Below are 13,797 nucleotides of genomic sequence, written 5' to 3'. Positions count from 1 at the left end.
CATATCCCGATTGGCCAAACAAAGTCTCCGGACTCGGGGCCGGACAAAGTCTCCAGATTCGGAGCCCCCTTTGGTGCATGACACCTTAGGGCCGATTAAAGTCTCCGGATTTGGAGCGCCCCTCGTGGATATCACGATTGGCCAAACAAAGTCCCCGGATTCAGAGTCCCCTTTGGTGCATGACACCTTCGGGCCGAACAAATTCTCCAGATTCAGAGCCCCCTCTGGTGCACGACACATTAAGGCCGATTAAAGTCTCGAGATTCGGGGCGCACTTCGTGGATATAACAATTGGCCAAAAATTTCACCCAGTCAGCATCCCTGTGGTTTTCTCGCATCAACATCCACCATCTTCTCGCTTCGTCTTCTAACATAAAAGTGGCTAGAAGCACTTTCTGTGTATCCGAGCACGGAAATACCTCAAACAGTTTTTCGATCCCAAGAACCCAAGCTTCCGCTTTCAAAGGATCCAGTCCACCATGAAACTGTGGTGGTTTCATTTTCTTGAACTCCTGGGTGAGAGCAATTATCCGATCATCATTTTGATTATCTGGCACGGGCGGTGCCTGAGGTGGAGGTGGCGGGTGTGGTTGCTGCCACTGTTGCTGCCACTCTTGTTGCTGTCTCAAAGCTTCTGCCATTTCCTGAATCAGTCTTTCCATTCTGTCCAGTCTGGTAGCAGAGGATTCCTCTAACTCATCACCTCTGGTTCTCACCATCTGATTAAACTTGCATTATATTCCATACCAAAGGTACACAAGTACACATACACTAAGGAGCACATATTTCCAGATAATTCGTAATGCAAGTAGTTCACAACTTACACATATAATTATTCATAACAAAACATTTAAGCATATAATCAATGCTTCCAAACTCGTATTTATCACATGAATGCATCCTAGATCTTATCTAGACGCTTATTGCTCTTTTTGGACAAGTGTGTGAGTTATTAACTCGTGCTCTGATACCACTCTGTCACGACCCGAACCCGCCCCCGTGGGTTAAGGACGTAACCGGCCAGTAATCATGAGATTACCTACGGCCTCAGACTGTTCTAAACGTATTTTAACAGAGTTAATGGGGCCAAACGGAAGCAAAATTAAAAACTTTGTCCATAGAGCCGTGCTTATATGCACATCAAAAAATCATACTTAGATACGTTAATAACTCACATCAAAAGTACAGTTTCACAAAATTCATTACAGACAGGATCGTCCAAAACGAGTCAACCTATAACAGACTATGTACAGTCATGCACTAGGTCCTTGCCAACAAGACAAAACATAGGTACATAGTAAAAGGGCAAGGATGGTCTCATGCGCGAGGCACAAGGCTGACTCTCCCAAAACTCCTGTTGTTCCTAGCAGACTTCACTGGGGCTGGGTTTGGACTTCCCTTGGCTCACCTACAAATACATGAATGAGCGTGAGCGATAGCCCAGTGAATAATATCAAATATAACAGTTACATAACAATCTGTAGAACAACATGCTCCAAACGGCCTTGGGCCCAATTCATACTTCTGTTTAACAACCAAATATATATATAACTATACGAAATGCAAGTCAAGTAACTGTAGTTCCAAACATTCTGGCCTTTGGCCCATTCGGGTTTCCATTCATGGCAAAACGGCCTTCGGCCCATTCATTCATGTCAAAACGGCCTTCGGCCCACTCTTTCATGGCAAAACGGCCTTTGGCCCACTCTTTCATGTCAAAACGGCCTTTGGCCCACTCATTCATGTCAAAACGGCCTTTGGCCCACTCATTCATGTCAAAACGGCCTTTGGCCCATTCATTTACATCAAAACGACCTTCGGTCCATTCATTCTTATCAAAACGACCTTCGGTCCATTCGTTCTTATCAAAACGACCTTTGGTCCATTCCTTTATTCCTGTCAGACTTTTGTCCACAATCCCAATTAACAACTCATAAAGTTTATAAGGGAATAACAATTGGACATTGACAAGCTTTCAATATTGATATTACTCACAGTGATCGGCTTGTGGATGCGCCCTGGAGCTTGACCCTACACATTTCATGAATACAAAAGGGTCACTAACAGTTCAATCCGTTCTTTAATTCACATATTCCTCTTTAGGCTTTGTTCTTATCTCATTAACTCATTTACAATGCTTAACACATGCCTAAGAGTGCTTACAAGTGAAAGAGAACGGAAAACGAATCACAGAATGCATGAACAAAATTCCAGGAAACAGGGTCCCCGCTCGAGCGTAAACTTCTCCGCTCGAGCGGACCCTTAAGGCCTGCAAAAGTACTGGTTGCACGAAAGATGCGCTCGAGCTGAAGGTCTGTCTACAAAAATCCACGCTCGAGCGTGAAGTGTCCCGCTCGAGCGGACACCCAACTCTGCAAAAATGCTAGGAGCACGATTTTCCCGCTCGAGCGGCCATTACCCCGCTCGAGCGGACCTCAAAAATCTGGGTTTCCCAGATCGTGTTCTTGAGCTCCAAATCAGTTTTCCATCTACATTTCTTGCATGCAATGGTTCAAATTACACATTTACACATGCTAACATGCTACTAATGCAAGATTACAACATTAGGAAGCTCAATTACATGAATTATCTACATGCATGTCCCAAATTATCTCAAACCCATCATCAACATGCCTAAATTCAAACATTCAAGACTTATACTCCCATGATTTGTACATGCATGTGGGAGATGCTCATCATTCTCAACCTAGATGGTACAAATGGTGATTACAACATGAGCTTTAACCAAAACTTTACATGAATCATGTGTTTCAAGCTCAAACATGCAAATTCAAAGTAATTTCTTACATGCATGAGTTCTAAGACTTCAAACTCAACAAAAATCAACTCATTACATGCTCTTGATCACAAACAACCCTTGAACTTACAAATTACAAGTAAGAGTCCATGAATTCACTTACCTAAGAGCTTCAACACTCAAGCTCTAGCCAAATCTTGAGCTAGATCTTCAAATTCCCAAGTCTTGAGCCCAAATTACACAAATCTCTCCCTTTTTCTCTCCATGGCCGGCCTCTCTCACTCTCAATTGTCTAACTCAGATTTTGAGTTTTAAGAGAGCTAAAGGAGAGTGCAATACAAATATGCAACAAGCCCCACTAACAAATATTTTAATATAAAATAATGGGGTACTTAATTTATCAATTTAATCAGTTTAAATTGACCAGAATCAAATTTCAATTAAATTCCACCGTAGGCCCTAAAAATTATGCCAACCACAATGGCGTAATCAATTTCGGGTTTCGTGGCCGATAAGGCCCTCAATTTAATTTCCAAAGCAGACTACTCAAACAGATATTCCTACGATGAACAGATAAAATTTCAAACCACATATTTTCACGTAGTGGTACACAAAATCATATCAAAATACATAATCACATCATGTTAAGGACCAATTAACATACTACGGAACAGGGGTGTCACAGTCTTCCCCCCTTTAGGAAGTTTGGTCCTCCAAACTTAACTTACCTTCGTCGGGAAACAAATGTGGATAGCGTAGACGCATTTCCTCCTCTTTTTCCCATGTAGCATTTGTCCCATAGTGTTTCTTCCATTCCACTTTCACCATTGGAATGGATTTGTTTCTCAATTCTTTCACTTGTCGGTCAACAATTCTTTCCGGCCATTCAGCATATTCCATATTTTCATCAATAGCAATCCGGTGATAATCAATCACATGCAACGGGTCTCGGAGGTAACCCCTCAACATTGACACATGAAACACATTGTGGATATGCTCAAATCCTGGTGGCAAAGCAACTCTATAAGCAACTGGACCAAGTTTCTCCAAAATTTGAAACGGCCCAATATAACGGGGCGTCAACTTGCCCTTTTTCCCAAACCTGACTTGGCCTTTCATTGGAGAAACACGGATGAACACATGATCGCCGACCTCATACTCAAGAGGTCTTCTCCGGACATCTGCATAACTCTTCTGTCGGTCTTGAGCTGTTTTGAGCCTTTGCCGAATAGTTTTGATCTTTTCAGAGGTGTCTTGTACAATTTCAGGCCCGAGCAAAGCTCTGTCCCCGACCTCTGTCCAACAAATAGGTGATCTACACCTCCTACCATACAAAGCCTCGTATGGTGCCATACCGATGCTGGAGTGGAAGCTATTATTATAGGCAAATTCTGCAAGTGGCAAGTAATCTTCCCAACTCCCCTGAAAATCCAAAGCACACATGCGAAGCATATCTTCCAAAGTCTGTATCGTTCGTTCTGACTGTCCATCTGTCTGTGGGTGGAATGCAGTGCTGAACCTTAGTTCTGTTCCCATAGCTTCCTGCAAACTCTTCCACAATCTAGATACAAATTTCGGATCCCTATCCGATACAATGGACACCGGAACTCCGTGTAACCGGACAATTTCATCAACATAAATAGTAGCCAATCGATAAGCAGTAAATGTAGTTTTGACAGGCAGAAAATGTGCAGATTTAGTGAGTCTATCAACTACAACCCAAACAGAATCCATACCTCGAGAGGTCCGAGGTAGGCCAACAACGAAATCCATAGTCACATGTTCCCACTTCCACTCAGGAATAGGGAGAGGTTGAAGTAGACCGCCTGGTTTCTGATGTTCAGCCTTAACTTGCTGACACTGGAGGCACTTGGACACATACTCTGCAATCTCTTTCTTCATTTTAGGCCACCAGTAAGTTTGTTTCAAATCCCGATACATTTTATTATTACCCGGATGCATAGCAAATACAGATCTGTGGGCTTCATCTAAAACCCTCTTCCTTAACTCTGGAATATCTGGGACACATATTCGGTTTTGAAATTTCAACATTCCATTCCCAACACTGAACTCTGTTTTTGGGCTTACTTCAAATTCATCAATTACCTTTCTAAGGAACTCATCTTCTTTCTGTTTCTGCTTGATCTCATCAACAATTGCCGGTTCGGCTATAATAGCGGCTATCAATCCGCCCTGTTCACATACCACCACTTCAATCTCAGACTTTTCAAAGTCTCGCAAAATCTCCCTTTGTTCAGTAAGCAAACAAGCCATACTCCCTGTTGATTTTCTGCTCAAGGCATCAGCCACTGTATTAGCTTTCCCGGGGTGATACTGAATTTCTAGGTCGTAATCTTTTATCAATTCCAGCCATCTTCTCTGACGCATATTCAACTCTTTCTGCGTGAAGAAGTATTTTAGGCTTTTATGATCTGTGTAGACTTCACACTTTGCCCCATACAAATAATGCCGCCAGATTTTCAAAGCAAAAACAACTGCGGCCAACTCTAGGTCATGTGTTGGATAATTCTTCTCATGTGGCCTCAACTGTCGGGAGGCGTAAGCAATAACCTTTCCGTTCTGCATTAACACACAACCCAAACCCTTATAAGATGCGTCACTGAAAATCACAAAATTTTCCGTACCTGAAGGTAGTGTCAAAATTGGTGCAGTGGTCAATCTTGTCTTCAATTCATGAAAGGCTGATTCTCTTTCACTATTCCACTCAAATGGTTGTCCTTTACGTGTCAATTGGGTAAGAGGCACAGCTAATTTCGAAAAGTCCTTTACAAACCTTCTGTAGTACCCAGCTAAGCCCATGAAACTGCGAACTTCTGTCACATTAGTTGGTGTAGGCCAATTCACAATTGCTTCTATTTTCTGCGGGTCCACTGAAATTCCTTCCTTGTTGACCACATGCCCTAAGAAAATAACCTCATCCAACCAAAACTCACATTTCTTTAACTTAGCAAATAGTTTTCTTTCCCGAAGTATTTGTAAAACAATCCTCAAATGATGTTCATGTTCGAGCTTATCTTTAGAGTAAATCAAAATATCATCGATGAAGACTACAACAAACTCATCAAGGTAGGTTTTAAAAATTCTATTCATTAGGTCCATAAACGCTGCTGGCGCATCAGTCACTCCAAATGGCATAACAAGAAATTCAAAATGACCATACCTCGTTCTGAATGCGGTTTTCTCAACATCCTCTGCCTTAACCTTCAGCTGATGATACCCGGATCTCAAATCAATCTTAGAAAACACCTGTGATCCCTGCAACTGATCAAATAAGTCATCAATACGGGGTAAGGGATATTTGTTCTTTATCGTTACCTTGTTCAATTCCCGGTAATCAATGCACAGGCGTAAGGTACCATCCTTTTTCTTTACAAATAACACTGGTGCGCCCCAAGGCGAAGTACTGGGCCGGATAAACCCTTTATCAAGAAGGTCTTGCAACTGTTCTTTTAATTCTTTCATTTCGGCTGTAGCCATCCTGTAGGGAGTCTTAGAAATAGGCTGGGTGCCTGGCACAGTTTCAATAGTAAACTCTATCTCCCTGTCTACCAATTCCCCTGGTAATTCATTTGGAAACACATCTGGGAATTCTCTAACAATGGGAATATCATTCAATTCAACATTCACGGATTGTTCAGTCAATACATAACACAAATAACCCTGGCATCCCTTCCTGATCAATTTACATGCTTTCATTGCAGATATCAAATATGGTGGAGGTACTACCCCATTTCCCACAAACACAATTTCTTTCTGTTCTGGTGGTTTAAATACAACCCTCTTTGTCACACAATCTATAGTGGCACAATATTTGGTCAACCAATCCATGCCCAAAATTACATCGAAGTGTCTAAAGTTTAAGGGCAACAAATCTACATATAGGGTAGCATCCTCAATATGTATGTCACAAAACCGATATATATAGTCACATAACACAGATTCTCCCGATGGAGCAGACACACATAACAAATATGGCAACGATTCTAGGGGTCTTTTCAGTCTAGATGCAAATGCATATGTCACAAATGAATGCGTTGATCCAGAATCAATTAACACAAAAGCATCCTGATTACATATCGAGATAGTACCTAAGACAACGGCATTGGCATTCCGTGTATCACCCGGAACGAGTGCAAAGACTCTCTCTTGTCTCACTGTATCCCCAGTAGTAGCAGATCTCAAAGTGTTTCCCGGCTTCGGGATCGATGCAGTGGAGCTAGCAGCTATCTTCCCACTATTCTGATTACAATCTCGAGCTATATGCCCTTGTTTTCCACACTTAAAACAGGCTCCTGATGTACGGTAACAGACTCCACGGTGCTTTTTGCCACAAGTGTTGCACATGGGAGCTGTGTCTCGGGAAGAACCGGAAGTAGTTGAGGAGCCCGTGTTTTGCTTTTTCAAAAATCTCTTCTTCGAAAAGAAGCCTTGTCACTTGTTGCCTTTCCATTCGGTTGTTGGCTTAGCTTGTCTAGCTATGTTAGCCTCTGATATAATGGCCCAGTCAAGCACCCCAATGTAGGTCTCCAATTTCAGGACATTCACTCGCTCTAGGATGTCACTTCGGAGCCCACCTTCAAAATGCCTTGCCTTCTTATAATCAGTGTCAATCACGTGTGGTGCAAACCTGGCCAACTCAGTAAATTTGGCCTCATACTCAGCTACAGTCATGCTGTCTTGTTTGAGTTCCATGAACTCTGCCACTTTCCTGTCCCGGACACACTGCGGGAAGTACTTGTCATAGAAGATTTCCAAAAATTTCACCCAGTCAGCATCCCTGTGGTTTTCTCACATCAACATCCACCATCTTCTCGCTTCGTCTTCTAACATAAAAGTGGCTAGAAGCACTTTCTGTGTATCCGAGCACGGAAATACCTCAAACAGTTTTTCGATCCCAAGAACCCAAGCTTCCGCTTTCAAAGGATCCAGTCCACCATGAAACTGTGGTGGTTTCATTTTCTTGAACTCCTTGGTGAGAGCAATTATCCGATCATCATTTTGATTATCTGGCACGGGCGGTGCCTGAGGTGGGGGTGGCGGGTGTGGTTGCTGCCACTGTTGCTGCCACTCTTGTTGCTGTCTCAAAGCTTCTGCCATTTCCTGAATCAGTCTTTCCATTCTGTCCAGTCTGGTAGCAGAGGATTCCTCTAACTCATCACCTCTGGTTCTCACCATCTGATTAAACTTGCATTATATTCCATACCAAAGGTACACAAGTACACATACACTAAGGAGCACATATTTCCAGATAATTCGTAATGCAAGTAGTTCACAACTTACACATATAATTATTCATAACAAAACATTTAAGCATATAATCAATGCTTCCAAACTCGTATTTATCACATGAATGCATCCTAGATCTTATCTAGACGCTTATTGCTCTTTTTGGACAAGTGTGTGAGTTATTAACTCGTGCTCTGATACCACTCTGTCACGACCCGAACCCGCCCCCGTGGGTTAAGGACGTAACCGGCCAGTAATCATGAGATTACCTACGGCCTCAGACTGTTCTAAACGTATTTTAACAGAGTTAATGGGGCCAAACGGAAGCAAAATTAAAAACTTTGTCCATAGAGCCGTGCTTATATGCACATCAAAAAATCATACTTAGATACGTTAATAACTCACATCAAAAGTACAGTTTCACAAAATTCATTACAGACAGGATCGTCCAAAACGAGTCAACCTATAACAGACTATGTACAGTCATGCACTAGGTCCTTGCCAACAAGACAAAACATAGGTACATAGTAAAAGGGCAAGGATGGTCTCATGCGCGAGGCACAAGGCTGACTCTCCCAAAACTCCTGTTGTTCTTCACTGGGGCTGGGTTTGGACTTCCCTTGGCTCACCTACAAATACATGAATGAGCGTGAGCGATAGCCCAGTGAATAATATCAAATATAACAGTTACATAACAATCTGTAGAACAACATGCTCCAAACGGCCTTGGGCCCAATTCATACTTCTGTTTAACAACCAAATATATATATAACTATACGAAATGCAAGTCAAGTAACTGTAGTTCCAAACATTCTGGCCTTTGGCCCATTCGGGTTTCCATTCATGGCAAAACGGCCTTCGGGCCATTCATTCATGTCAAAACGGCCTTCGGCCCACTCTTTCATGGCAAAACGGCCTCTGGCCCACTCTTTCATGTCAAAACGGCCTTTGGCCCACTCATTCATGTCAAAACGGCCTTTGGCCCACTCATTCATGTCAAAACGGCCTTTGGCCCATTCATTTACATCAAAACGACCTTCGGTCCATTCATTCTTATCAAAACGACCTTCGGTCCATTCGTTCTTATCAAAACGACCTTCGGTCCATTCGTTCTTATCAAAACGACCTTTGGTCCATTCCTTTATTCCTGTCAGACTTTTGTCCACAATCCCAATTAACAACTTATAAAGTTTATAAGGGAAAAACAATTGGACATTGACAAGCTTTCAATATTGATATTACTCACAGTGATCGGCTTGTGGATGCGCCCTGGAGCTTGACCCTACACATTTCATGAATACAAAAGGGTCACTAACAGTTCAATCCGTTCTTTAATTCACATATTCCTCTTTAGGCTTTGTTCTTATCTCATTAACTCATTTACAATGCTTAACACATGCCTAAGAGTGCTTACAAGTGAAAGAGAACGGAAAACGAATCACAGAATGCATGAACAAAATTCCAGGAAACAGGGTCCCCGCTCGAGCGTAAACTTCTCCGCTCGAGCGGACCCTTAAGGCCTGCAAAAGTACTGGTTGCACGAAAGATGCGCTCGAGCTGAAGGTCTGTCTACAAAAATCCACGCTCGAGCGTGAAGTGTCCCGCTCGAGCGGACACCCAACTCTGCAAAAATGCTGGGAGCACGATTTTCCCGCTCGAGCGGCCATTACCCCGCTCGAGCGGACCTCAAAAATCTGGGTTTCCCAGATCGTGTTCTTGAGCTCCAAATCAGTTTTCCATCTACATTTCTTGCATGCAATGGTTCAAATTACACATTTACACATGCTAACATGCTACTAATGCAAGATTACAACATTAGGAAGCTCAATTACATGAATTATCTACATGCATGTCCCAAATTATCTCAAACCCATCATCAACATGCCTAAATTCAAACATTCAAGACTTATACTCCCATGATTTGTACATGCATGTGGGAGATGCTCATCATTCTCAACCTAGATGGTACAAATGGTGATTACAACATGAGCTTTAACCAAAACTCTACATGAATCATGTGTTTCAAGCTCAAACATGCAAATTCAAAGTAATTTCTTACATGCATGAGTTCTTTTTTTTGGGTAAGTAAGTAATAAAATAAAACAAAGAAATTTACAAGTTTACAAGGGGCATACCCCAGGCACGCCCAAACAACAAATAACTAAAAACAAATATAATCAACAAAACTAACACTACACCCCCTAAGAAAATGGGTACACAAGAAACTGAAAACACAAGAACCCAACTTTGCCCATATATCCTTTTTGTCCTCAAGTAACCCCTACCATCAAAGATAATAGAAGGGAACTTGAGGTGAATATATGGGCAAAGAAATACAAAACATCACAAAATTTTAAGAAACAAAACGCACACACTGACAAAACAACAACCCTCAAGCCGAAACAAAGATGATAATCAACCCCACAAGCCCCCATTCTCTACTGCAGATAAAACATGGAATCCAATAAGCGTCCCACTCCTCATAGCCGTGACATCCAAGCCACTGAACCAAAGCCAAGACGGAGGAAAAGATATACCCCAAGAGAAATCCCAGCAAAGTCACATGAAGCTAGCACGATCAAAAACCATATGCCACGGACTAGAGAGTTGAAGTAAATGACAATAACCCCTCAGCAACAAACCAATCCACAGCCAACAAAATCAAGAAATCAATCATCACATCCCCCAGTCCCTTCCTTGGTAGATCACAGGCCTCAAACCCCACGGCAGTGTGACCAGCACTCCATGTCAGGCGTGGCAATACGATCAATTAGGATGGGTCACATGAAGACAAGAAGCGACCAGAAAACCGGTAGCTATCCTCCCGCTCATCTCCCAGTCTCTAACTCGGCTAGTTATTGAACCACTATTCCCCATAGCAGTGACTCCCCAATCACTCTTGGCGGAGATGGCTCAAAACCACCCTCATATCGAGTCACATGAGGATCACACGATCAATCACCATAAAATAATCAACTGTAAAAGATCCGCTGCAAAGAGATTAAACACAATTTCCAAAATAACCCAATATGACAACAAGACCACGTGCACCATAAAAGAAGGCCCACGGACTGTCCACAGTGGAAAGCCAAGCCCACAGCCCACTGAAAGTGAACCCAAAATTATTAAGTATAGTAGCCCCAAAACAAATACCCGTGGGTCAAAAAGAACCCCACTTTGCAGCTCAACGCATATAATATAATATGCACACCCATATAATCCACATACCCTTCAAAATTTCACGTTGTGGTAGGCCCCATCACTAAAGTTGGAACCTGTTACATAAAATAGAAGCCCACACGTGGCCCACAAAATATAATCCAGTTGGGCCCCATCAATATCTTCACAAAATCAAATTTGCCGTGGACCAAAACAAAACAATTCAAATATCCATGAAGCAAGGTTTTGTCGGGCCCACATCAAACCAAACACCCACTGAGTTACAAATATATTATATAAATAATATATATACCAAAACCAAATACCAAAACCGTGGGTCACTCTTTCTGGTTTGTGAACCAATAAAAAAAACTTTTTTTTTTAAAAGCTTCCCACGTGATCCCACTTACCAACACACACTACCCATCATCATCTCACATATATCAACCCAAAAAGTACAATGGAAATACTACCATGCAGCGCGACTCACCACAGTGAAGGCCCTGCGCGTGGACAACAGACCATCTTCTCCACCCAACACGGTGAACTCACAGTGCACACTACACACGCCATTTTGCTTCGCGTAAACAGCAGCTCAAAAACCATTCGACCAAGACCGACCAAGAAAATAAATAACCCCATCGTCGGCGAGACTAAGAAAGTCATACACTGAAGCTTGTAGACCCAGCGGTGATATAACCAGAAAAACAATCAACGCCGCTAACCTCACCGTCGACCCCACCGCTGATTCTAACCAAAAACGGCCAGAATAGCCACGGCAAACATCGGCGCCCATCATCGGTGTATAGACCTTCGACCAGCCCTAACTAGCAACGGTGAACAGAGCAGCGCCAGGAAATGATCCCATGCCGGAGCAAAAAAATGCATTCCGAAGCACTGGACCCAAGCCAAGAACACACACCGACTTCGTAGAAGACCGGTTGCAACAACTTCAACATGATCTGAACATCCCCTCTTGAAGACCCAAGCTGGACGGATCAGAACATGAAGAGAATAACCATCCAGCCAATATCTGAGATATGGCCGTAACAAAAGGCACAAAACAGCACCATAACCTAAACAAAAATCATGTTGAGTTCTAAGACTTCAAACTCAACAAAAATCAACTCATTACATGCTCTTGATCACAAACAACCCTTGAACTTACAAATTACAAGTAAGAGTCCATGAATTCACTTACCTAAGAGCTTCAACACTCAAGCTCTAGCCAAATCTTGAGCTAGATCTTCAAATTCCCAAGTCTTGAGCCCAAATTACACAAATCTCTCCCTTTTTCTCTCCATGGCCGGCCTCTCTCTCACTCTCAATTGTCTAACTCAGATTTTGAGTTTTAAGAGAGCTAAAGGAGAGTGCAATACAAATATGCAACAAGCTCCACTAACAAATATTTTAATATAAAATAATGGGGTACTTAATTTATCAATTTAATCAGTTTAAATTGACCAGAATCAAATTTCAATTAAATTCCACCGTAGGCCCTAAAAATTATGCCAACCACAATGGCGTAATCAATTTCGGGTTCCGTGGCCGATAAGGCCCTCAATTTAATTTCCAAAGCAGACTACTCAAACAGATATTCCTACGATGAACAGATAAAATTTCAAACCACATATTTTCACATAGTGGTACACAAAATCATATCAAAATACATAATCACATCATGTTAAGGACCAATTAACATACTACGGAACAGGGGTGTCACAATCACAATTGGCCAAACAAAGTCTCCGGATTCGGAGCCCCCTTTGGTGCATGACACCTTAGGGCCGAACAAAGTCTCCGGATTAGGAGCCCTCTTTGGTGCATGACACCTTAGCGCCGATTAAAGTCTCCGGATTCGGAGCGCACTTCGTGGATATAACGATTGGCCAAACAAAGTCCCCGGATTCGGAGCTCCTTTTGGTGCATGACACCTTAGGGCCGAAGAAAGTCTCCGGATTCGGAGCCCCCTTCGGTGCATGACACCTTAGGGTCGATTAAAGTCTCCGGATTCGTAGCGCCCTTCGGGGATATGACTATTGGCCAAACAAAGTCTCCGGATTCGGAGCCCCCTTCGGTGCATGACACCTTAGGGCCGAACAAAGTCTACGGATTCAGAGACCCTTTTGGTGTATGACAGCTTAAGGCTGATTAAAATCTCCGGATTCGGAGCGCTCTTCGTGGATATCATGAGTGCCCAAACAAAGTCTCTGGATTTGGAGCCCCCTTTGGTGCATGACACCGTAGGGCCGAATAAAGTCTCCAGATTCGGAGCCCCCTTTGGTGCATGACACCTTAGGGCCGAACAAAGTCTCCGGATTCGGAGCCCCTTTGGTGCATGATACCTTAGGGCCGATTAAAGTCTCCGGATTCGGAGCGCCCTTCGAGGATATCACGATTGGCCAAACAAAGTCTCTGGATTCGGAGCCCCTTTGGTACATGACACCTTAGGGCCGAACAAAGTCTCCGGATTCGGAGCCCCCTTTGGAGCTTGACACCTTAGGGCCGATTAAAGTCTCCGGATTCGGAGCACCCTTCGTGGATTTGACGATTGGCCAAACAAGGTCTCCGGATTCGGAGCCCCCTTTGGTGCAAGACACCTTAGGGCCGAACAAAGTCTCCGGATTCAGAGG

Source organism: Camellia sinensis, chromosome 6, assembly GCF_055761805.1.
Source record: "Camellia sinensis isolate YWXY chromosome 6, ASM5576180v1, whole genome shotgun sequence".
NCBI lineage: Eukaryota > Viridiplantae > Streptophyta > Magnoliopsida > Ericales > Theaceae > Camellia > Camellia sinensis.
Note: the sequence above shows the minus strand (reverse complement) of the source record.